The sequence below is a fragment of the Humulus lupulus genome, chromosome 4 (genome assembly GCF_963169125.1).
Source record: "Humulus lupulus chromosome 4, drHumLupu1.1, whole genome shotgun sequence".
Taxonomy (NCBI): Eukaryota; Viridiplantae; Streptophyta; class Magnoliopsida; order Rosales; family Cannabaceae; genus Humulus; species Humulus lupulus.
Genome location: NC_084796.1, coordinates 51,463,493 through 51,490,412, shown reverse-complemented (window position 1 = coordinate 51,490,412; position 26,920 = coordinate 51,463,493).

Below are 26,920 nucleotides of genomic sequence, written 5' to 3'. Positions count from 1 at the left end.
TAATTAATTAAAAAATAAATAAAAGGTTTTGATTTTAGGCCCAATTGAGATTTAAATTCAAAATAAAGAGATTGGGACCAATGCCATTTGTGGGAGACCAAGGCTTTTATCTTTTTGTTTATTATTTTAATTAATTTAAATTTAAATAAAGCCCATTAAGTTGTCTATATAAGGAATATGATATCTAGGGTTTTCATAAGTCAGTCTTAGTTGATTCATTGGGTAAGTGAAAACCTAGACGTTCTAATCCTTTCTTAGCCACTATCTCTTCTTCTCTTCTAGATATCTATCTCATGTGTTGAGAACCAACCCACACTAGTTCTAGGTTGATCAAAGGATTGATGAGGAAGACTGTGTTGCTGATCTAGTTCAATCTCGTGATAATACTCTGCTATAGAAAGGAATCAAGGGTTAGATAGATTGAAGGAAGGAGTTATTCCAGTTCCGCTGCGTATTCGTAAGTTTCTACATTTTTGTGTTTATGTTAATTTATGAATCTGATGTTCATATGTATGTCATGTTATTCTATATTTCTATTATGTGTTTGGAAAAATAATAGGAAGCATCCATTTAGATTTAAATTCCATGATCCTACACAGTTTTCCTTCTAAAGAAGATTCACAGACAAGTAATTCACCTAAGGTGAGTTCCCTCAAAGGCTCGTCCTTTGTAAGTATTTGAATTCTATCATAGCCAATGTGACCTAGTCTCAAGTGCCATAAATACGTCATGTTATCGTTATCAGTCTTTTGACGTTTATTGGTCATAGGTTTAGCTACTTTAAATAAATCATTATTAAGTGTGAGAGGTTCATTAGGTCGCAGAATATAAAGCCCGTTTTCCAAACATGCAATACACTATTGTAATCCATTGAAAGAAATAGATATATTATAACTTGTGAAAGTCATAACAAATCGTTCTAATTGCAATATGGAAACTGAAATTAAATTTATACTAAAATCCGTAGTAAAAAATACATCTTTCAAAATTAAATATTTATTTATGAACTTCAAGCGAGCTCTTGCTTGGACCGCAACGAATGCTCCGTTCCCAACTCTAAGTTTTAAGCCGCCTTCGTCCACTTCCTCCCACGATTCAAGAAGCTGAGAAGAGTTACAAACATAGTTAGTAGATCCATAATTAATAATCCAAATAGATTTATCATTCTATAAAACACATCTTTCTAAGATAATGAATTATAATCATTACCTTTGTTTTTCATTGCTAGAAACTTAGGGCAATCCTGTTTTCAATGCCCCTTCTCATTGGAGTGAAAACACTTACCTTTACTTTTCTTGTATTTCTTTTTCTTCCCCCTAGGCGTCTGTGCACTCGTCTTTCCAGCCTTTGCAAGCTTGGGGTTGGTGTTTTGTCCATCTTTCCTCTTGTTTCCAACTTTCGAAGATGAAGCTAGGTTAGCTTCAGCCTTAGCTGGATCAGAACAACAGTAGTAGTCTTCTTTTCTCCTCCCTTGGTCTACCCATGATTGACTCGAAAGTCTGAAGCTCGTTCATGAGTTGCGTCAGACCATAGTTGAGTTTGTTCATCACATAGTTGGTGGTGAACGTCAGGAAAGCTGGAGAAAGACTGTTGAGGATTAAGCCGACTTGAGTCTCCTCATCTGGAACTTCTAGAGATTCTTCAGTCAAGACGAACTTGGCGTTATCACCAATCAACACTATGTTGATATTCTGCTTCCACTTAAGGAAGTTTTCTCTAGTGAGTTTCTCCATAGAAAGTTGAGAATGGATGGGAGTAGACACAACAATAATAATACTACATATTATCAATAAAATAGAAATCAATCACATTTGTTCAATGAAATTTTTATTCACTCTAATTTCAAGAAATAGCACAACATATACCATAAATATGTAAGATATGAAAAAAATACCAAAATAATCATATCTCTATTTCTTTAGGATTTTAATTCTATTATATTGTTGTCCCAGTAGGCGAGAGTAAAAAAAATATTAGTTAAATAGAGTTGTAAACTCATTTAACAATGGACATTATTATTAACAACCTACTATGTGATCAAAATAAGAAAACAAAATTTCTTATTTGATGATCTAGACCAACGGTTTCGATAATCATAGATATAGTAATAGCAGTCACCGTAGGGGTAAGTCTATTAGAATTTGACCTATAATTATCTATCTTTCGAAATCTAACGTTGTCAAAATAATTAATGAACACCTTCCGTAGGGGGACGAATCGAAGCATCTCGAGGCCCCATTAAGCTATTGACATTGTTAAACCAACGATGGAGATCAAAATAACTCTTAAAATAAGCTCATTTTAATTAAAATATTAGTATTTTTATTATTAATTTTCAAAAAATTAATGACTATGGTTCTCCAAAAATTAAAAAATTAAATTTTATAAAACCAACATCCTATAATTTTCTATTAATTCTAAAGTGTCACATTGAAACAAATTCAATTAAATTAGAATTAATTTGTTGCTAATCAATATTTAGGTTTAACTATTATAATGAATCTATATAATTAAGTCCAACTCAGGCAAATGAGCCTTAACAATTGGGCTTGTATGGAGGAAGGTTGGGTGTTGACGCCGTTTTTCGTCAACAGTGAAATAAGAGCACGAAAACAATAATCAGTTATGGCCAATAAAAATATGATAACACAAATGAGATTTTTTACGTGGTTCAGCAGTTAACTCTGTCTAGTCCACGAGTCCTTGTTATTAAACTTAAGATGATCTCTGAAAATTCAAGGATGAATTCCCCAGAGTTTTCTCTTAAGATTACAAAAGTTTCATCCCTCACAATGGTACATGACCTCTCTATTTATAGAGGAGATTTCATAATACTATCCCACATATTTCGAGAAGTTATTCTGTGTATACAAATCAATTTAATGGCATTAAAAGCCTGTAATCCTATATACAAGGAAACGTCCCCTGAAGATCAGGGGGCGTATAACTGAACAATTAATATCCCTTGATTATAGGGGATTTATAGTGATCAATGTAGACCGCGTCTCTCGTTGATGATTCACTAAGATATTCAAAGTTATTATCTTATATCGCCAAGGCCCTATTCACCCAGGTCTCTTATTGATTTTCGAGCTATAACATCTTCCCGAGACCACATGACTTCGAGCACATACGTGTGTCAGGCTCGGAACCCAAATCTGAGGCTATCCCGAGAACAGACGTAATTCGAGGTCTGTCTTTCGAGCTTGTGAGGATCTCGAGGCTACCATTTCCGAATTCATTTCTGCTTCGCAGGCTCGATGCCTAGACTTCAGACATCTTCCAGATGTTATGAGTCCATTCATCACGAATCCAGCTTTCGAGGTCACAATTCTTATGGCTCGAAATCTGGGTATAACATTTTGCCCCCTCAAAAGTATTTGTTTGAATCCTATGAGGAGGAAACTTTTGAACTACTTTCTTCGTGAACCTCACCGTCACATACTTGAAAATGGACACGTGTCAGTTGGGTATTTCTCATTCAAGGTACTCGAGTACCTTGGAAATCCGCCCACGATCGTTCTTCTGCCACCTTTTTGGTACCATCATGTCATCAATCCCTGACCGTTGGATTTTATGAGGATTCTGGCCAATGGCTCAGATCAATCCTTTTTTACAATCTATATATAACACCCCAGTCATCGTCTTCCTCTTACTTTACACGCATCAGAGACAAAAGAAAAGGGACGAAACCAGAAGCCATTTCAGAGAGCTTTTTGCTTGTGTATGTTTTCCCAGCCGAAGAAACAAAGGACCGCCAGTTTGTTCGAGACCGTAAGCTCATACCTGCAGCCTCTCCTTCAATCAACGATTTCTCTGCAATCGCCACCATTGTGTAAGTATCTGATTATCTTTTTATTTTCCATTATGCCAGTTTCTGTCTATATTGGTCTTGTTATTTCTGGGAATGCACTAGTTTATTTTCTTAGTCTGTCACGCTAGGAGATTTTTGACCGATAGGCTTTCACGTTTAAGTCTCCATGCTAGGTTTAAATCACTGGTTCCAAATCCAGTTTTGGTGTAGAACAAGGTCTCTTTTTCTGGGTTTCAAAATTTTAAAAGACATATCTTGCACACCAAGATATCGGGTATAAAATCTTGGTTTTAAAGAACGCACGATACCCAAGATTACCATTTCTGAATAACCACCACCCTTTTCCCTGATATTTCGGGATTTAAAAAAAAAATTATCCACTCTCCTCCTTTTTCTCGTAGAATACACATTCCGACTCTCAATCAGAGTCTTAGTATCGAGCTTGTTTCGTTCTTAAGCATTCTCCGAGTTTGTCTTGTCAGGCTCGCAATTCTTGAACCCTTGCATGCATGGCCCTCACCATTATTTCTTTCTCGCTAGATGTCACAGAATCTGGAAAGACGGTGGGGGTCGTTGCTGGCAATCCCTTACTCGCCAAAAACCCCGAGCCCAGAATCGTTGTTTGCTCGGAATCAACGTTTGATTCGCGAGTACGATCTCGCGCGCGAGCAGGAGGAGACCCGAGCTCACTATCACCGCCAAATCGTTGAGGTCATAGAAAAGAAGAGGAGAACTCTTCGGGAGGCTCTTTATCCGGAATCTGATTCAGGGCCCAGGCCGATCCCCCTCGACCCTGGGTTAAAAGTGATCGTTGCGTACAGTCCGGGAGAGCTCCAATTCTCACTGATGGGGGAGCCTTCTACCTCGCAACCGAGGAGGGAATTCTTTGAGGCCGAGAACTACTGGAGCTCGGTCACCTCGATAAATCAGGTAACTGATATCCTGGCCTTCCATGGTCTCAGGTTGTCAAGCTCCTTAAGGTGTCGAGCTCCAACCCCTAGTGAACGAAGCTGCTATGCTCCAGGGAATGGAAACCCTGACAACAGGCTGAGGTATACGGCATGGAGCCAGGAGCACATGAAGGCAAGAGAGCTACTGCCTTTGAAGTCTTTCTTCAAGGACTTCATGGACTTTGTTGGGTTGGCCCCGTTCCAGCTCAACACTAATTCTTACAGGGTTATGTCTGCCCTGAGGTCGTTGTACCACGAATTGAAGTGGAAAGGACCTTCACCACAGGAGATTTTGTATCTCTTCTGTCTGAAAAGCAACCCCTCCCGAGCTCGGGGAGGAGACGGCTTCTACTATCTCTCGAGCTACCCCAAAGAGAAAAAGGTGTTTGAGGACCTTCCTAACCATCCACCTGACTTTAAGAAAGACTTCTTCTGGACAGATGGCTTGTCCCCGTCTCGATACTACTCATTCAGACGGATTCGTAAGTACTCCAACCTTCTTTATCTCTGTGCTCGGGCTTTTGTTTGTAGGTTTGTACTTAGTTGAAATGTGTCTTATTTTCCAGCCAATTTTCACCGTCCTACTCCCGACGACGCGATGAAGGAGCATAGAGATACTCTACTCCAACTCCCTTATGGCAGGAGGTCTCTCTCATACCTTTTGCATGAGAGTAAGCTCCGAGCTTGCAGGCTTTTGGGAGATGGCTAGTCCACCTCGGACTGGTCCAATAAAAAGTACGACCACTGGGAGCTTGTGCCTTTGCCTACAGGCATCCTCCCTCCAAGGAGAGAGGTGAGGCCCCCGCCTCCAGCTCGCCGAAGAATCCCGCCATCGGGGAACGAGGCTAACGATGAAGCCTCGAGCTCAGACTCGGATGATCAAGGTAAAGTCATCCTTAGCTCGAAAATGTGGTCCCCCACCTTATTAAAGCACAAACCCGATAGGTTAGTCTTGTGCCCGGATGATAGGGACCACTTCTATATATGGACTTGGGTAGATGACCGAGTTCATAGGTTTGATAGTTGGCTCGGGAAGAATGACACTATGTACAGTCTGAACGAGGTGTGGGACGGGATAGCCGTCCAATATGGGACCAATGACTATAGGGACCTCTCGAGGTTGACGTCCACCTATAGGGAAGGTACTCCCCCCGCCTCTTCTGAAGATGGGGGAATTTCATGGCCTCCGAGCTCGAGCTCAGGGGAGAGTTCCAGTTAGGTTTCTTCTATCATTACTTTGTATATCTACACGATGCTGAATCACTTTATATACTTTTTCTTTTTTTTTTATTCACATTGTGGCGTGATTGTGTAGGCATGATGGATTCCGACCTTGACAACATCCTCAAGAGTGGCGGTGCCAAGAGGAGCAAGCGTCCCAGGGCGGGGTCGCGAAAGGTTGACCGGCCTGCCAGAGTCCCCAAGAGGACCGAGAAAACACCTCCTCCCCCGACTCTGCCTGTTACGAGCTCCATCGCGGCGTCGACTTTGCAGGTCGGTGCCTCCACCGTGGCGCCAACTTCGCAGGTCGGTGCCTCCATTATGACCGAGCCCCAACTTCCTGTAGTGGTCCAGCCGACACTTGGTCCACCTCCCAGAAAGCCTTCTGCTTCTCGAACTCACAACCTGTCAGTTTCTACTCACGTTGAGGAGTATGTAATTGACAATGCGGCTGGATCCCATGGGTCTATGCTAGGCTCGGATGTTATGTCCCGAATCGGCCAGAGTTTTAGCAGTTTCGACGCTCCTCACTGGCAATTTTTGAACTACGAGAAGAGTGTCGAGCTTGCCGCCGTGGTAAATTTTCTTCTACTTCTTAGTTATATTTATAGACAATTCTGGTGTTAATGACGATTTTATTTTTTGTCAGACTCTTGCTGTTACTGCCCAGCTCAACTATAAGTTGAACAATGAGATCCATTCGAGCAAGCCTTATGCTCAGGAGGCAAAGGATCTTCAACTCAAAGCAAGTGATGCCCTGAAGGCAGCAAATGTAAAGCTTGAGGCAGGAGCCGAGGAGCTTAAGGCCAAGGCATCCGAGCTTGAGAAGCTGAATGCTAGGCTCGCGGAGCTTGAGAAGGAGAATGCCAAGCTTGCAGAGCTTGAGAAGGAGAACACTCAGCTCCAAGAGGCTAACAAAAAGCTCGAAGAGGACCAGGCTGTTACTTTTGATATAATTTAGGGTGAAAAGGCTCACCTCCTTGCTGAGTATAAAGAGAAGAAGGACCAGGCGATTGACTTGGCCATGTACAGAATGTGGGCCAACAATGAAGACCTCGATACCAGCTTCCTAGGTCCTCATGAGGCAAAGCTTCTGGATAAGTGGAATGCTCGGCTTGAGGCGGAAGAGGCTGCTCGGGAGGCCGCTTCCGAAGGTGCTCAGAAGGATAGTCATGCTATTCGTCCTGAGGAGTCCAGTGCTGTTGATGCTGAGAAGGCCAAGGAGACTGCTCCTTCTTGAATCTGATCTCGGGGAAATCTTATCTTGGGGCTGCGTCCCCTTATTTTTGTAATTACTTTAATTTATGCCCGTAGGGCTGATACAATTTCTTTTTATATTAATACATATGCTTTACATTTCTTGGTTCGAAATATTTTGCACATTTTATATTAATGAATCGTTTATGTTTATTTATTCATGCAAACATAGTTTGGATTTATGCTCGAGACTCAACGCATTCATGCATCGTTTGCTCGAATTATCCGCTTCCAATCTCGTTATTTATCAAGGTCGGATATTACTTTAACCATGAACCTGAAAGTACTTTTATGATGTGTAATACAAACGGTTTAGTTATATCCTATTGCTTAGTTACTTTTTCTCGTCCTCGGTCATTTCTCCGAGGTTGTGAGTTCGAAACTATTTTCCCATAAGATATTCTAGCCTCGATCTCGACTTATCTCGAAGTAGGTTCAGATTCCAACTTATCGTCGATTAGTTTTAGCTGGTTTGCTCCAAACCTATTAAGGTTGTGTTTGGTTTGTAATCCATACACTTATATTTTTAACCTGGTTCGCATATTTGGTTATATCCAAACATTTTTATCTTTTGATAATTTGGTTACGTCCAAACTATCTAAGCTCGCGCATCTGGTTATATCTAAATACTTGTATATTTTTTATAGTTTGGTTACGTCCAAACTATCCAAGCTCGCGCATCTGGTTACATCCAAACACTTGCATGTATTTCGTGCATGTTATTTTATTTTTCAAGCTGATGGTATATATACCAATGATGCCCCCTTAATATCCTATGAGTGTGACCATAGGTTATTAAATTAAGAGAGATTGCAAAAATAAAAAGAGATATAACATATTGAACGAAATAGATCTTTATTTGATGGAATTCAAAAGTAGACAAATTATTACAGATAAACAATCATGGTTACAGGCAACACTCTTCCTTCTCCTATTGGTAGTAAGGTCTTAGGTGTTCGCCATTCCATGCTCGCGGTACCAGGCTCCCATCCAATCTCGCTAGTTTGTAAACACCGGGCCAGATGACTGACTCTATCTGGTATGGTCCTTCCCAATTTGGCCCGAGCACACCAGCTGCTAGATCTCGCGTTTCCAAAAATACGCGTCTCAACACCAGATCTCCCACACCGAACTTTCGATCTCGAACCCTCTTGTTGAAATACTTGGTAGCTCGTTGCTGGTAGGCAGCATTCCTCAACTGAGCTTCGTTTCTTTTTTCTTCAATCATGTCTAAGGTTTCTTCAAGCTGAGTGTGGTTCGAGTTTTGGTCGTAAATATGAGTGCGGATTGTTGGAATTTCGACCTCGATAGGCAACATTGCCTCACAACCGTATGCTATAGAGAACGGGGTATGCCCCGTTGATGTTTGAGCTGTGGTCCTATATCCCCATAGGACTTGGGGCAATTCTTCGGGCCATCGTCCCTTTGCTTCCTCCAACTTTTTCTTTAGTGAACTCTTGAGAGTTTTGTTTACAGCCTCGACCTGGCCATTCTCCTAAGGATGAGCTACTGACGAAAAACTCTTTATTATTCCATTCTTTTCACAAAAGTTGGTAAACAAGTCGCTATCGAACTGGGTTCCGTTTTCGGATACAATCTTCCTCGGCATCCCATATTGGCATACGATGTTTTTTACCACGAAATCAAGGACCTTTTTGGAAGTTATTGTTGCCAATGGTTCAGCTTCCGTCCACTTCGTGAAGTAATCCACAGCGACGATAGCATATTTCACACCGCCCTTGCCAGTTGGGAGAGAGCCTATGAGGTCGATTCCCCATACCTCGAATGGCCATGGGGAAGTCAACATGGTCAGCTCAGATGGTGGAGCTCGAGGAATCGTGGCGAATCTCTGGCATTTGTCGCATTTCTTCACGTACTCGAAAGAATCTATTTTAATGGTAGGCTAGAAATATCCTTGGCATATGATTTTCTTGGATAGGCTATGCCCCCCGATGTGATCTCCGCAGAACCCTTCATGAATTTCTTCAATGATCTTCTTAGCTTCGGGTGGAGTTACACACCGAAGTAATGGCATGGAAATTCCCCTTCTGTACAGCTTTCCGTCTAAAATGGTGTAACGGGGGAGTTGATACATTAACTTTCAAGCCTGGTTCCGATCTTTTGGAAGGACTCCGGTCTCGAGATATTCAACTATCGGGGTCATCCAAGTAGGCTCGGACTCGATCATACACACGTCTTCCTCCTCTGGCTCATTAATGCTAGGTGCCGAGAGGTGTTCTATGGGCACAACGTTTAGTTCATCATTCTCAGTGGAGGTGGCGAGACGAGCTAAGGCATCTGCATTTGAATTCCTTTCTTGGGGAACCTATTCGATTGCATAAAATTCGAATTGTTCCAATGCAGACCTTGCCTTCTCTAAATAAGCTGCCATTCTCATGCCACGAGCCAGGTATTCTCCCAAGATTTGATTAACCATGAGCTGAGAGTCGCTGTAGCAATGTATTGCTTTGGCTTTGAGCTCTTTGGCTATACGAAGTCCCGCCAGTAAAGCCTCGTATTCAGCCTCATTATTCGATGCCTTGAAGTCAAATCTTAAGGCAGAATGAAATTTTCTCCCTGCGGGGGTAACCAGAATGACCCCTGCCCTCGATCCATTTTCATTAGATGAGCCATCGACGTAAAGTTTCCACAGCTCGTGGGCCGGGGTTATAACTTCATCATTAGTCATGCCAGCACATTCCACTATAAAGTCTGCCAATGCATATGCCCTAATGGTCGTCCTCGGGTGGTAGGTGATCTCGAACTATCTGAGTTCAACCGCCCATTTAAGAAGTCGACCAGAAGTCTCTGGTTTAGACAAGACTTGCCTAAGTGGTTGATCAGTCAAGACATGGATGGGATGCGCCTGAAAGTAGGGTCGAAGTTTACGAGATGAATGAATTAAGCTGAGAGCCAGCTTCTCCATCAAGGGGTACCTCAATTCTGCCCCCAGTAACCTTTTACTGATGTAATAAACGGTTCTCTGTACCTTCTCTTCTTCCCGCACGAGCACTGCACTTATCGCGTGTTCGGTGGTGGAAAGGTATAGGTACAGTACTTCTCCCGTAACATGTTTTGACAAGATGGGGGGTTCTGAGAGGTGCTTTTTGAGCTCCTGAAAAGCCAGCTCGCACTCCTCCGTCCATTCAAATTTCTTACCTCCCCTCAAACGGTTGAAAAACGGAAGACAACGGTCCGTAGATTTTGAAATGAACCTACTTAGGGCCGCCATCCTGCCGGTAAAACTTTGGACATCCTTGTGTCTTCGAGGTGAGGGCATGTCAATCAGAGCCTGGATCTTGTCGGGATTGGCTTCTATTCCACGAGCGTTCACGATAAGGCCCAAGAATTTTCCTGAAGATACTCCGAAAGTACACTTCTGGGGATTTAGTTTCATGTTATACTTTCGGAGCATGCCAAAGCACTCTTCGAGGTCATCAACATGGTTATTGTTAAGTTGAGACTTGACAAGCATGTCGTCAACATAAACTTCTATGTTGTTCCCTATCTGTTCTGAAAACATCATGTTCACGAGCCGCTGGTATGTGGCCCCAGCATTTTTGAGCCCGAACGACATGACATTATAGCAGTATAGCCCCTTATCCGTTATGAAGCTCGTATGTTCCTGGTCGGGGGCATGCATGGGAATCTGGTTATATCCAGAATAGGCATCCATGAATGACACCAGTCCATGCCCCGCCGTGGCATCCACGAGCTGGTCGATCCTTGGTAATGGAAAACAATCCTTCGGGCAAGCTTTGTTGAGGTCTGAATAATCAATACAGGTCCGCCACGTCCCATTAGGTTTGGGACCAACACCGGATTGGCTACCCAGTCAGGGTAAAAAGCATCCCTAATGAATCAGTTTGCTTTTAACCTGTCGACCTCCTCCTTCAGCGCCTTCTTTCTGTTATCATCCAGTCTTCGCTTTTGTTGCTTTGGAGGGAAGCTTTTGTCTATATTTAATGCGTGGCTTGCTATATTCGGACTTATCCCCACCATGTCTGAATGTGACCATGCGAAGACGTCCTGGTTTTTCTTTAAAAAACAAATTAGTTGCTATTTTGTCTCTTCCTGGAGGTGCTTTCCAACCTTTACCTTTTTCGAGGGATCAGTTTCCTCGAGCTGAATTTCTTCGAGCTCTTCTAAGGGTTCGAGGTCAGCTTTCTCCTCAACCCTTGGATCGATCTCTTCATCAATCTCGAAGACCGTCCCATCTTTACTTTGAATAATGACGAGTGCTTGTGCGCTCGTCTGTTTCTTTCTTCTTAAGGATATGCTGTAGCATTCTCTTCCAGCTAACTGATCTCCCTTCAATGTCCCGACGCCGCTAGGGGTCAGGAACTTAAGGGCCAGATGCCTTACTGATGTGACTGCCCCCAGCCCAATTAGGGCGGGTCTCCCGAGCAGCACATTATAGGCTGAAGGTAGATCCACTACCACGAACTCCATCATCTTGGTTGCTAAGACCGGGTAGTCTCCCAAGGTTACGGGGAGCTCGATGGATCCCATGCAGGCGGTCCCTTCTCCTGAAAATATGTATAAAGTAGTCACACACGCTTTCAGGTCGCGAAGGGAGAGTCCCATCTTTTCGAGGGTCGCTTTATAGAGAATGTTAACTGAGCTCTCGTTGTCTATGAGAACTCGGTGGACCCTTTTATTTGCCAGCTTGAGAGTGATGACCAGCAGATCGTGGTGAGGAAACTGAACATGGGACGCGTCTTCCTCAGTGAAGGTTATTGGTTGGGATTCAATCCTCTGACTTTTTGGAGCTCTAGGTTCGGGTTCATAGGGAGACCCGTCCCCAGTTTTCATCTCGTTAACGTATCTCTTTTGGGCATTTCTGACCATACCCGCGGGATGAGGCCCTCCCGAGATGGTTATCACGTCTTCTCCATCTATCGGCGATGGCCTATCTTCTTCCCTAGCTCAGGAAGTATTGTTTTGCGTGGGTTGCGACGCGGCTTCTCTCTGGCTCGCAGTCGCCTGATTAGTACTCTGGTTCTTGACATATTGTCTGAAGTAACCCCTCGAGATCAATCCTTCGATCTCGTCTTTCAGCTATCGACATTCATTAGTAGTATGCCTGGTGTCTTTGTGAAATCGGCAATACTTACTGGAGTCCCTCTTGGACTTCTGATTTCTCATTGGGTCCGGACGCCTGAAGGGGACCTGGTTTTCATTAGCCAGGTATATGTTCTCCCAAGACTCGTTGAGCTCGGTGTACACTCTATACACGGAGAAATATCTCTCCCCCTTATTTTTCTTTCCTCCTTCGGCCTCGGGGTTACTCCCTTCGTTCTTTTTTCTCTTGGAAGGGTTTTCCACAGCAGGCTTTGAAGCTACTGGGTCCGTCAAGGTTGAGGCAAAGTTTACGTTTATCGTTGTAGTTTCAGGCTGGGAAGTCACATTAAGTGTCGACCTCGCTTCCTCTACATTGACAAACCTCTGCGCTCGTCTATTAAACTCGGTTAGGGACCTCACCGGTTTTCTCTGCATGTCGTCCCAGAGAACACTTCCTGGCATTACTCCGGCTTAGACAGCCATTAGGTGTCCACTGTCATCGACATTCCAAGCTCGGGGAACTTCCAGATTAAACCTTGAAAGGTAACTTTTTAATGTCTCACCTGGCTGTTGCCGAACGTTAGTTAGGGTTGACGCCTCAGGTCTAACCCCCATCATGGCTCTGAACTGCTTCTTGAAGTCTTTAGACAGCTGCTCCCAAGAAGTTATTGAGTGTCTCTTATATTTTTCGAACCAGCTTTTGGATGGTCCTGTCAATGATGCTGGAAATAACATGCATCTGAGCTCGTAACCCACGTTACTGGCTCTCATTATGGTGTTGAACGTACTCAAATGGCTGTACGGGTCGGTCTTTCCCTCAAACGTTGGGACGTGAGGGATTCGAAACCCTTGGGGAAATGGAGTGTTGGAAATATGGGGAGCAAACGGTTCAAGCTCCTCATCAGAATCTTCATATCGATCCTGACCTTGCTCATTTTTCAAAAGCCTAAAGGCCTTTTCCAACTGATCAATTCTTTCCTGGACTGGGTCCGCGAGGGGTACTTTCTAGAATCAATTGTCGTCGATCACAATTCCAGGCTCGCGCCTCCGTAGGGGATCTTTACGCCTATTTAAGCGATCCCTCAGGTCCGGGTTTATCGGGTTAACATTACCCCGACTTTGATTCAAATGTTCTCGTAGGTCGGAGCGATTCCTGCGGCCCCCAGTATTCTTACGACCTCGATCATGCATGCTGACCGATCTGGTATCTCCAGAGTCGTCACTAGTAAAACTTGTCGCATGGTTATTTCGAGATGGGTCTTTTCCATGCTGCCTTGTTTCCGCCGTGCGAGACCGAGATGTTTGACTCCTTTCAGATAGGGCACCTCTCCGCTCCTAAAAAGTTTCCCTGTTTCCTTGTCTCCTCTCCGCACGCCTTTCGTCCTGATCTCGAACTGGTTGAGCATTCCTGCGAGGAGGTGAAGGATATCTTATAGGTGATGGAGGGAACCGTATGGGTGACGGTGGCTGCCACCCATTTCGCGACCTAGACGGTTCGGAGTTTGCCTGAGATGGGTTGGTTGCATTTGGTGCATTCCCAGGGACTTGAGTCCGAGCCTCTGCAGGGGCTCGGTTGTTCTCAGTTCCCGCAGGTACTTCCACAGGTGGATTAACCGGGGCCCTAGCCCGGGTACTTCTCTGGGGCCTAGGGGGAGTAGATGGCTCTGCTGGTGCCGGAGGTTGTGCCGTCCTTCTTGTGGCCACATTCTTTTGTGGACGCCCACAGGGCCTGCGGGGAGGAACATGCACGTCCCTAGGAGGAGGAGCTTGGTTTTCACGCGGAGGTGGGGGCTGAGCCACCTGCACCTCTGCGGCTATCCTTGCTAACTCCTCATTTCGCTTGTTGGCTTCTGCCAACTGCTGTTTCAGCTGTCGGTTCTCAAGTTCCACGATGGGAACATATCGCTCAGGATTGTAATACATATCCTCATCTCTTGGTGGAGCGGGTGGTCCCCGAGAATCGGAGGATCCGCTTCTCTTCTCAACATCTGGGTTTTCCATCGGCTGTTTCCCAGGACGTCTCGGATAATTTTCTTTAGGAACGTTCTGATTATTAGTGGCCATGACTTGTTCAGGGACTGAATGCTTAAGGCTCTCAATGAAAGCACCAAACTCTTGACGCCGTTTTTCGTCAACAGTGAAATAAGAGCACGAAAACAATAATCAGTTATGGCCAATAAAAATATGATAACACAAATGAGATTTTTTACGTGGTTCAGCAGTTAACTCTGCCTAGTCCACGAGTCCTTGTTATTAAACTTAAGATGATCTCTGAAAATTCAAGGATGAATTCCCTAGAGTTTTCTCTTAAGATTACAAAAGTTCCGTCCCTCACAATGGTACATGACCTCTCTATTTATAGAGGAGGTTTCAGAATACTATCCCACATATTTCGGGAAGTTATTCTGTGTATACAAATCAATTTAATGGCATTAAAAGCCTGTAATCCTATATACAAGGAAACGTCCCCTGAAGATCAGGGGGCGTATAACTGAACAATTAATATCCCTTGATTATAGGGGGTTTATAGTGATCAATGTAGACTGCGTCTCTCGTTGATGATTCACTAAGATATTCAAAGTTATTATCTTATATCGCCAAGGCCCTATTCACCCAGGTCTCTCATTGATTTTCGAGTTATAACATCTTCCCGAGACCACATGACTTCGAGCTCATACGTGTGTCAAGCTCGGAACCCTAATCCGAGGCTATCCCGAGAATAGACGTAATTCGGGGTCTGTCTTTCGAGCTTGTGAGGATCTCGAGGCTACCATTTCTGAAGTCGTTTCTACTTCGCAGGCTCGATGCCTAGACTTCGGACATCTTCCAGATGTTATGAGTCCATTCATCACGAATCCAGCTTTCGAGGTCACAATTCTTATGGCTCGAAATCTGGGTATAACATTGGGTCTATTATGTTGTTCCCACTACTAGGGTCCCCCAACTTCCATACAAGGTCCAAAAGACAGGAATTTAAACCTTCATTTTATTAATTGTTATTAATTGATTATGCCAACTATAGTTATGCAAAACAAATGAGCATTCACAAGTGGAATCACCCACAATAGAGGAATTTAAACTTTACATTTTCTAATGGGCCCAAATAAAACCCATCATTTTGTGAATATTTTATTTGGCAAAAATCCATATATCTAGCAAACATATGGGCCACTATATGCATCTAAGTCCAATTGCAAAAATATCACATATAGTGTAGACAGACATGTTATAATTGGATGGTCCTAATCATGTTACTATATGAGCAAGTCTATGAATTTATGCAAAAATACTACAATTTATTTCATTTGCAAAAATACCACAATTAATTTTATAGAATTTATCAAAATTTTGAATTAATTGAATATTTGCTAAAAAATAAATAAGTCAATTTAAATCAAATTTATCAACAATTAACAAAAGCCATTTAAATTTCATTTATCAACAATCAACTTAGTTTTGGTCATTTTGAAAAATATTAATTTAATGTAAATATGAATTATCAACAATTAACCTAAAGTTAATTTAAATCCCATTTATTAACAAAAAAAATTAATTGGTTTGAAAAATGAGATATCTTTAAAATTTAATAAATTTTAAAACAAATATCATTAACTGGTTTTCAAAAAAAATCTCGTGTTGTTACAACTATGAGCAAATATTTTAACCATTTATTAAAAAATAAAAAAATATTAATAGTTATAACAATCCTAAAATATCTTAAAACAATTAAACAAATTCAAATATCCATAAAAATATCTAGTGAACAAATTTTCAAATTTCAAATAATTTAAATATTAAAATCCATAAAATAATTATTAGTATTTTTAAATAAAAGATATCAAAAATAACAAGTATTTAAAAAATATATTTTTAATATTTGATAACTTAATTCTAATATTTTAATATATTAAAGTATTTAAAAGTAATTAGTTAACCTATTTTTAAATTTGAATTTCAATCTTTGTAGAAAATATCTAATTTTAAAATATCAAACAACAAAAATATCTTATTTTAAAATGATAAAATAAATATGATATTTTTTGGTTTGTTATAAAAAAATCAATTTCATATTTTTATTTCCTTTAATTTTTTTCAAAAAAAAAATTACTTTTCATTGTCGCGACCGTACAAGGGAGATGCTTAAGCCCGCGCACGCGGAATGGGTGATGCGCGTAGGCGCGCACGAAAGGGGTGACGCACGCAGGCGCACGCGCGGGGGTGCACAACTTATTTTTCAACCCAAAACATTTTCTAAATAATTTTTACAATGTTTTACACCAAATAAAACATTTATAAAGTTTAATTGCATTAAAAGCACAACAAAATAACCCAAATTTGCTAATGATCACATAAAAATCAATATGCTTCATAAAAAACATGAAATCCATCAAATTACTCAACACATCAAATAATTCAATTTTTACCATGTTCATGCATGGAAATAAAGATTACCAAAGGCTCTGAGGCCAGTTGTTGGGAATACATATACATGATCTTATTTATTTTCATGTAAATCATATATTAAACAAATTGTTATAAGAAAAGCTAGAACATGTTTCTATAACTGAATTAAACAGAGATAATGATAAGAACACTTACATTATATGCAACGGAATGAATAAGTTATTCCTCCAATTTCTCTAACCCTTGTATCCTCTCTGTCACAGTGTATCACCAAGAAACTAAAATGATCTTCAAATTTCTTTACAACCTTCCACAGTATCCTTAGAATCACATAGACTTGAGTGGGAAATTCTCAACACATGAGATAGATACAAAGAGAGAAGAATAGAAGAGAATATAGAGGCTTAGAAAATGACTTTTGTTGTAGAGAGAGTCTAAAACCCTAAATCATCAAAAATATATTTTTTGATCATCTATTTTCAACTCTCACTTAGCATTCCTATTAAATTCTCAATTAGGTCACTTATTTAATTAAAAAATAAATAAAATAATAGGTAATATCAACCATTAGGTCGAACTTATCATGGACTTTAGGCCTATGAAATTTTCCATTCAATTATAAGCCCGTTAGACTTAAATTCAAGGCCCGTATTATTTTCTATTGATTAATTAATTAAATAATTATTTAAATCCTTTACCAAATTAATTATTTATAATTTGAACCTTGATTTGAACTTATTTATTAACTTAGACACCAATTTGTCTATATGATAATTCTAATTGATAATTAAATCAATTAATTGAGACTATCTATATGATTTCATCTAAGTTACCGTGGGGACCATGGGCCTATTGTTGACGGTGAAATCTCGTCAACGAAATTAGATCGGAAAACTCAAAGGTAAGTCAGGTGATGTTCAGATGAGAACTTAGAATGGACTTATAGAAGGATAAACACAGACCAACAATGGAGTAAAAATTGTATATTGCTTAATAGCTTCAGCTTACAATGAATTTTTTAACCCCTTACCCTGAGGGGTCAAGGTCTATTTATAGTTGGGCTCTAATGGCCCATTATACATGGTGGTCCCTTGGGAAAAAATAGTACATGAGTACACTGTCAGGGTAGCAGCACAGGTGGTAGTGGTGCTGGAAGAGTGGTGGTCTGCTCTAGTATGTGTCAGGGGTCTGCAAAAGTACTCCTTCCTTGATATCACATTATGCCTCCACTACTTGTCGGGTACGGACCTCACAAGCGTGCTGAGGGAGTCCTCACCATGTACCATTCTTGTACTGCCACTACCAGTATGGCAGGGACATCGTATTCACCCTCTGACTCCTCCAGGTTTGTAGGTACATTCCGTACTGGTGCGTGTTCCCTGCACCTGGTGGGTGTTTTCACCTTCTGAAGGTGTGCATGTTGATCTAGCCCCTTTATGTCTATCTAAGCATCAGATTGCTTATAGACGGGAAAGGATGCACATGGGAGGTAAACTTTGCTAGTTGGATAAAAGGGGTAAGGTGTGAAAGGTCCCGCGGGGTGCCCAGGCACGAGGCCAACCCGCGGGTGAGCTTGGGTACGAAGCCTTCTCGCAGGGTCTTAGGCACGAGGCTATGGTGAGGTCATCCTTCGCAAGGCCTCTAAAGGCGCGGCTGGTGCGCGAGGCGAGGCATGAGACCCATGCCGCGAGGCTCCTGGTGCATTGGCACGAAACAGGGCCCTTGGCGCAAGACACATGGCCTCGCTATGTGAGGCTATGCAAAGAGTGGCTCACTTGGTGTGAGATGTGTTGGATGATGACCTCACAGGGCGCACCTGCTGGGCGCGACACGCTGGCGTAAGGCCCTCCTGGACGAGGCACCAGGCGCGCGGCATAAGCTTGGGCACGCGAGACGCTGGCGTGAGGCCCTCCTGGCCGAGGCACCAGCCGCACGAGACGTTGGCGCGAGGCCCTCCTAGTCAAGGCACCAGGCACGCAAGATGTTGGCACCGAGGCTCCAGGCGCGCGAGACGTTGGCGCGAGGCCCTCCTGGTCGAGGCACCAGGCGTACGAGACGCTGGCGTGAGGCCCTCCTGGCCGAGGCTCCAGGTGCACAAGGCCATGCGTGCGGCTGCTAGGGGGTCGCGAGGCCATGCGCGCGGCTGCCAGGGGGTGTCACGAGGCCATCCGCGTAGCTTCCCTCGACATATATGGCTTGGATGACCCTTGCACGCATGTAAGCGTATGCCTTAGGTGCCTTTGACAACTCTTAAAGATGTGAGTGCATCTTGACCCATGTGCATGTCAGCCTCACACAGGCATGCCGGACCTCACTATGTGAGGGTCTTGTGCACCCATCCTCCTGCAATATTTACTTTGACCCCTTAGCTTAGCGGGGCAAACCCTCATGGCTTATAACGTGTTGTTTCCCTTGAGATAATCTTCCGTATTCGAAAGGCCTACAGGCTCGAGCCCGATGGCATGACTAAGTGACCTTTGGTGTTCCAAACAGGGACAAGAGATTTTTTTTCATGGTGGATTTTTGGTATCCACACCTATGAAATCAAGCTCCAATAAGTTTTCATAAATTTAACAAATAAATTTACTAACTTATTAATTCCTCGTGACTCCACTAAAGACTTGGAATTGCACTCTTGAATTCTTAGAACGCTCTATAACCAATATAGATACGTTATTAGTTATCTATTGTTACAACCATAATTATCACTCAATTATCTATAGACGGTCTACAATGAGATGGGACTAAAATACCGTTTTACCCCTCATTTTATTTTATCCTTAAAACACTTAGTTCCTTGTAAATGATATTTCAATAAACTAATATTAATTACTGAAATGAATATCTTTATCATTTAGCACGTCGAACCAAACTAAAAGGAAACCATCATTTTACTTCTTCATCAGAAGCTATAGATATTCATATCTATGATTAACACTCCCAATCAATTATACTACCGAGTTCCTAAGATGTAAGTATGAGCTAGTACGTAGGGTAAGCTGGTAACGAACAAATCAAAGAACTCAAATAATACAATCAGTTAGAATACTAACCACTCAGAATTGAGAATGAATTGACCTATGGTCAACTATATGATATGACTAGAATAAATAATAACATTATTTTTACTTATCCTATCTACTGTCAATATCGCTCTAGTCCGATATAACAAATACATTTGATCTTATCTATTTTTCTAATGTTCTGGAAAGAGCATAACACTACAATGTGTAAGTAGATCATATCATAGATTGGCAAGTCAGTGTAAATCCTGTGCATTGACTAATCTTAGGGCTAACTTATGTTTGAATATGCAATCATATTTATATTCAACTGTGATTACGTCACCATAAATATGATTAGCTATATGCTCGGGATTTAATAGAAGTTTATATTAAACAAATAATCATGAAAATAAAACATGTGAGCAAAGTGATTGACCAAGTCAAAAATGATTTATATTTTTTTTATTGATAATAAAATGAGATTACAAAGAAATTGAGTTTTAATTAGGACATAAAACCCCAACAGTTTTCAGTCATTATCCTAGAAATGTTAATGGGGTTGCTCATTTGTTAGCCAAATTAACATATATTAGGGATGATCATTATGTATGGTGGCCTTGCTACCCATCTTGTATTCACTTGACTATTCAGGTTGATGTGAATTGTCAATATTTATTTGGCACTTTTTTTTATTCTTGAGCTTTTTACCATTAAGTTTTGCTCTTAAACGTTTTAACGAGGCCAAATTTTATAAATAATAATAATAATAAGATTTGGTCAAAATTTATGTTAAATTGACTAATTTATATTGAATTAGAAAACTAAAAAAGAAAATTATTTACAAGAGAAATTAAAAATATATGAAAGAAGAGGAGCTGGTGATCACACTTTATTTTATTTATTTTTTGTCATTTTTTTCATGATAATTTTTTTATTTAATGATATTTTAATTATTTGAAATAAAATTTGGGTTAAGTTTGTTCTATTCACTCTAATATATTCACAGGTTCTTAAATAAACATTATTTATCATTCAAATAATTTTAGTTGGGAATACATTATTAATCACTTACCAAAAATGAAGTAAAATATGCTAGTTGGAAAAACAACTCATTCTTATATGGCCGAAATATATTTTGATTGAATAAATAAGCCAAAATTTGGTTTCCCAAGTTTTCTCTTCTCTTTGGTTTTCATCGCTTACCAATTTGAACAAGAAAGTTTAACACCAATTTTGTTAGAGTTATTAGAAGCCAAAATACCCAATATTTTGGTGGTGTTATGCTTTAATACTCATTTTTGGCATTAAATATACTTATAGATACTTTAACTGTGTCTATGTTACTACCAACTTATTAACATTGTCAAATGTCTACCTGGTGCCTATGTGTTTGAACACATATGATTTGTGTTTTGCCACATCATTGACATGTGTGCAAATTAAAATTAAAAAGTAATTAAAATTATAATTTTAATATTTAAAAAAATTATTTATATATTATATATTATTTTTTAATTTTAATTTGTATGCATGTCAATGACGTGGCAAAAATAAATCAGATGTGTTCAGTAGGCGCTAAGAAGACATATTAGACTATGTTAATGAGTGGGCAGTAATGGAGACTCATTCAAGTGTCATTTGATTATTTATTAAAAAAAAGTGGAAATTACATTTTATACGAGATTTTTATTGAAGTTTACAAAAATATAGCTTTTTTTTCAACATAATTATTTTATGGCTTTTTATACATTTTTATCATTTGTATGGGTTTTTTTTCTCATATTTTTCTAAAAAATTCTGATTATGTCATATTTTTATTACTAATGAGATTTCATTCAAGTAGAAGGGTAGTTATGTAATTTCATTTTATTTAATTTTTTTAACTATTTTATACTACCTTTTTCACTTAAAAAAATTTACCTTTCTAGTTTTTACATTTTTATTTTATTTTAATTTTTTTATATTACTTTTCTCTCAAAAACTTTACCATTCACTTTTTCACATTTAACTTTTTCAAACCGACTCTTCTTCTTCTCCTCCTTATTGGCGATTTTGGTGTTGCCATTTTCTGCAACTTCGGTGAACGGAGGGGACGACTAGAAGCTCGGCGAACGGAGGGGAAGGAGTGGAAGATCTGCAAACGGACTAGAACGACTGCAAGCTTGGTGAATAGTCTTGAACGACAGCAGTGCGGTTGAGTGGGGCGTGTCTGGCATTATCTACGACAAAGGTATGCGTTTGTGGTTCTATTTTGGGCATTCGTTTTCTCTTGTCAGCATGTTTGTGTTTTCTTTTATTTTGTCTTTGTCGATATTAACTGTTAATGTGTAATGTGTTTTATCAGAGGTATTCATTTGCTTGTAAGGTATATTTAAACTCAAAGACACATATTTAATTACATAGGAATTGTAACACATCTAGATTCAATTTCAAATACTGTTGGTTGGGCATGAACTAGATAGATGTTAGCAAACCTAGTACTTCTTGTTTTAAGGTTGGTAAGGGTGTAAAATAATTAAGAGATCATTCATTAGTCCCGTAGTAATGCCATAAGCATATTGTTCCAAAGTCATTTTTTGTATTTTTACTTGTCATCTAGATATTTTTGGTGGTTGGCGAGTTTTGAAGGCTTTTTCTTGATTTATCTTTGTTTTAGAGTTTGTCATGATTATCTTTATTTTTAGTATTTAGTTCTTATGAAATTGTTTGATTTATAGTTATTAGGTTTGCTTGGTTTTTTGTGTATTAGAAATGATTAAAAAGGGAGATAATGTTGGTCCTTCGAAATGTCCTTATGATGTTGACCCTTCTTTAAGTTTGTGTCGTTCTCCTCGAAGTCCAACAATACCTGTTAACAATGAATCACCTAACATTAAGGTATTTTGGTTTCTTTATTTTGATTGGTTTTACTTTTGATTTTGTATTATTTTTCTATATTTTGGTTTGGTTATTAGTTTGTTTTTTGTTATTTAGAATTATTCTCAAATATTTTTTTCTTTGGTATTCGTTATTTTTATTTTAAGTTTATATGTATCAGGGAGTTAATGTCGGTTCTTCATTGACAAGTGTTGTTGGCGGTTTGCGTTCTTCCCCCTGAGGTAAAGAGTCATCAAGGATCAAAAGCACAGCTGCTAGGACAAAGAAAGATCATGGGAGTAGAGTTAAGGTACCTCATTACTTTGATATGGTTTTCCATGTTTATATGTATGCTTTTATTATTTTATTTTTTATAACTTCCAAGTTTCTATGTGTTTGGTATTGCTTTCTTATGCGGTCCCTGGTTACTTTATATGGCTTTACATGTATGCGTATATATATATTTATATATTGATAAGTTCCAAGTTGTTATGTGTTTGTTGTGTTTTCTTGTGGGTTCCTAGTTACTTTTATATGGTTTTTTGTGTATATATTTTTGTTTTGAATAAATAGCATTTTTGCCCCCCGAACTATGACCACTATATGACTGTGTCTCCTGAATGATTCGCGATGTTAAAAATTCCCCCTGAACTATGCACATTACTAGAATATGAGACTTCTGTTAGATTTTGTCCTAGGTGGTTAATAGATTGATGATGTGGCATTTTGATTGTTGATGTGATACTGTTATGTGTAGAATAATTAACAATTTTTCCCCCCAAATTTTGACCACTACCAAATAGTGCCATTTTTATTAAAACTTTTTTTTTTTAAGAAAACCTCATTTTTTTTCTTAAAAATAATAATTATATCCCTAAATATTAAAAAAACATTTTAAAAGATTAAGAAAATAAACAGTACTAAAAGTTTCAAACTAATTTAATAAATTTTTAAATACTCAAAAATTAAAAATCTAATTAATAACAAATAACTTTTTTTTTACTTTTTCTTTTCTTTTTCAATATAAAATAAATATATATTAAAATAAAAATTAAAAATAAATCCTAAAACAAAGTTTGTTCCCCTTCGTCCTCCTCTTAAATTAAAAGTGTTTTTTTATTTAAGTCCTTCGTCATTCGTTATCCTTTAATTAAAGATTTTTTCTTTGTTTTAGTATTTATTTTAAATTTTCATTCTAAAATATATTTATTTTATATTGTAAAAGAAAAGTAAAAGTAAAAAATAGTTATTTGTTAATAATTAAATTTTTAATTTTTTAAGGATTTAATTAGTATTTTTAGAAAAAATTAATTAATTTTTTTTTAATAATATGGGTATTATTTGGTAGCGATCAAAGTTCGGGGGGAAAATATTAATTATTCTACACATGACAGTATCACATCAACAGACAAAATGCCACATCATTAATCTGTTAGCCACCTCGGACGAAATTTAACAGAAGTCTCATATTTCAGTAACGTGCATAGTTCAGGAGGAAAAAAAGCAATTTATTCTTTTGTTTATATTTTATTTTATTTTTGATAAGTTTTAATTTCTTTAAGATTTTGGTAGTGTTTTCTTATGTGGTCCCTGGTTATCTTGAATTGCTTTGCTTTTGCTTATATGTGTTATTTGAATGTTAAGTGACCATGTACTTTATGTTGTTCACTGTTATTTTGTTGTATTTTTTATATATTTTTTTGGCTTTATAGGTACCCAGTTAGTTGATTATGTTTAGTGTTTTTTATAGGTACCTAGTTACTTTGTTGTATTTACTTATTTTCTGCCTTTATATTTTTCATAGTTACTTTACTATGTTTAGTGTTTTGTAGTGTATTCTCATGTGATCCCTGGTTATCTTGAATTGTTTTGCTTTTATTTTACGTGTTATTTCAATATTAAGTAACCAATTACTTTGTGCTATCTAGTGTTTATTTTTTTGTATTTATTTTTTATCTTCATAGGTATGTAGTTACTTAATAATGTTTAGTGTTTTTTTTAGGTTTGTAGTTACTTTGAAATGGTTTTTGCTATTGTTCTTATGCTTTTTCAATGTTAAGTAACCAGTGACTAACAAGTTGCCATGTTTTTTTTTTTTGTAGGATGCACATTTTAGAATTAAATCTGAGAGGCAATTTGGGAGTAAAGTTCAACAATGGAATAAGCCTTGTGTTATAGGTGAGATTAAGGCAGTTTTAAGTTCGAAACAAAAAGCGATGTTTCGAAGAACCTCATTTGGTCATCTCTTGGATTTTCCTGATATTACATTTCAAGCGTAGTTATTTCATAATGTTTTGATGAGGGAGGTTCAACAAAAAAAAATGAAGATTCTGAGTTTTGGTTTAAATTGGGTGGCAAAGTAGTTAGGTTTTCAATCAATGAGTTTGCCCCCATTACTTGCTTGAAATGTGTGGGTAGTGTTGATTTTAGCATTTTCAAAGAGGCTGATTTGGGTCTTAGAAAATCTCTTTTTCCGTTGTATGAAGGTAAACCTAGGAAAGAAGAAAAACTTAGGAAAGATGAAGTTGCATTTGCTTTCAATGATAAAGAATTGAAGAAGAAAGGTGAGGAGGTTGACATTAAGTTGACTATTGTTCATTTGTTAGCCAGTTTTTTGTTTGGGACACAACCTGAGACTCATGTTGACAACTCCTTTTTTGCCATGGTTGATATTGATTTTGCTGAGATGAAGAAGTTTGCTTTTGGGAAATTTTTGTGGCAACGGACTTGGTGTGTCATGCGATCAGTCTTGAAAGATAGGAATGCCATGTATGATTATGTTGCTAGGAAAGCAGATGGGTCACTTGATAACCATAGTTATAAGTGTTATGGTTTCCCTATTGCTTTCCTTATATGGATTTATGAGACCATTTCTTCTTGTTCTCAGGCATTATGTCGGAGGATTAATTCCTTGTTTCCAAGGATTCTGAATTGGACAAGCAAGGGAAGTGTGTCATACCAGTATCTGGTTGAGAAACTGCTTTTGGAGGAAGAGGTAATGGCTTTGCTTTATTTTTTTTAGTTTTTTTGTCATTCAATTCTATTTTTATTATGTTTGTTTTATATTTTGGTAACTAGTTACTTATCACAACTCTTTTTGTAGTTTGTTTAAAAAAAAAATTATTCTTGTAGTATGATGCTAATGTCATGATCCCTACCAATGAAGAAATGAAATTGCCTATATTGAGAGGGTTGTCATTTGAGAGTATGTTTTTGCCAATAGATTCACCATATGATGATGATAGTCCATCAAATATGTGTGAGGATCTTATTTCCATTGAATCAAAATTGGTTGAAATGCAAGATTCTCAGAAGTGTATATTGCTTGCAGTTTCTGAATTGAAGAAATCTTTCGCAGCTGATTTTACTACTGTTATATCTTTGTTGGGTGGTATTAAGGCATCTATAGCTGCTGGTAATGATAATGTTGGTGGAGAGTTTGAAGATCCTATTCATGCTAAGGCTTCTTCCTAGATAACTGGTTACTATTGTTTGTGTGTTTCCCTTTATTATGTCTAATTTTGTTCTAATTTTTGTAAAAATTGCTAGTTTTTGTATTTTTAGGATTATTTTGATAACCATTCTTCTGGGGGTTACCAAGATGTTGATATTGGTGAGGAGTTGGTTGCTGATTTGGAGCATTCTGTTCAGATTGCTCCACACTTTATTAGTACTGATAAAGTAAATTTTTCTTTCCTTTTATTTGTTTAAGCAATTGGTTTTTTCCCCTTGTTTTGTTGTTTGTAATGAAGTATTGGTTCTTTATTTGTTTCTTTTTTAGGAGCCAGTTAAAGTTGACTCAATTGTATGCTCAAGTCCTCGAACTCCCACATTTCATGTCTCTAATGTAATGTGGAGAGTTATTAAAGAATCGATTGAGAGGCCACTTAAAGAGAGTAGTTGTTTGGAGGATAAAAGTAAGTGGTCGATTATGTTGTATGATGATGCACAAGTTGTTGATAATGGACTGATTTTGGAAAAGAAAAGGCAAGTGAAGCTGAGCGCGGTAGTAAAGTCTCATTTCCTAACAAATTTTGGATCTTCTGAAGGCAGAGTGAAACAAAAAAGAAAGAGAACAATATTGGATCATATTTGTCCATTTTCCAATGATCTTGTTCATAATCACACTAAAGAACAACTTGACTCTTGGATTAAACGTGATTTGAAGAAAATGAACAAGTATGTATAACTATTACTTGTTTTTTTAACTTTTTTTTTATGTGTAATATGTTTGTTGAATTAGTTAACTTTTTTATTTTGTGTTTAAACGTGATTTGAAGAAAATGAACAAGTATTGTACAGGTTCAAGAAATATGATGATAATACCGTGTACCCACCAATTAACTTCA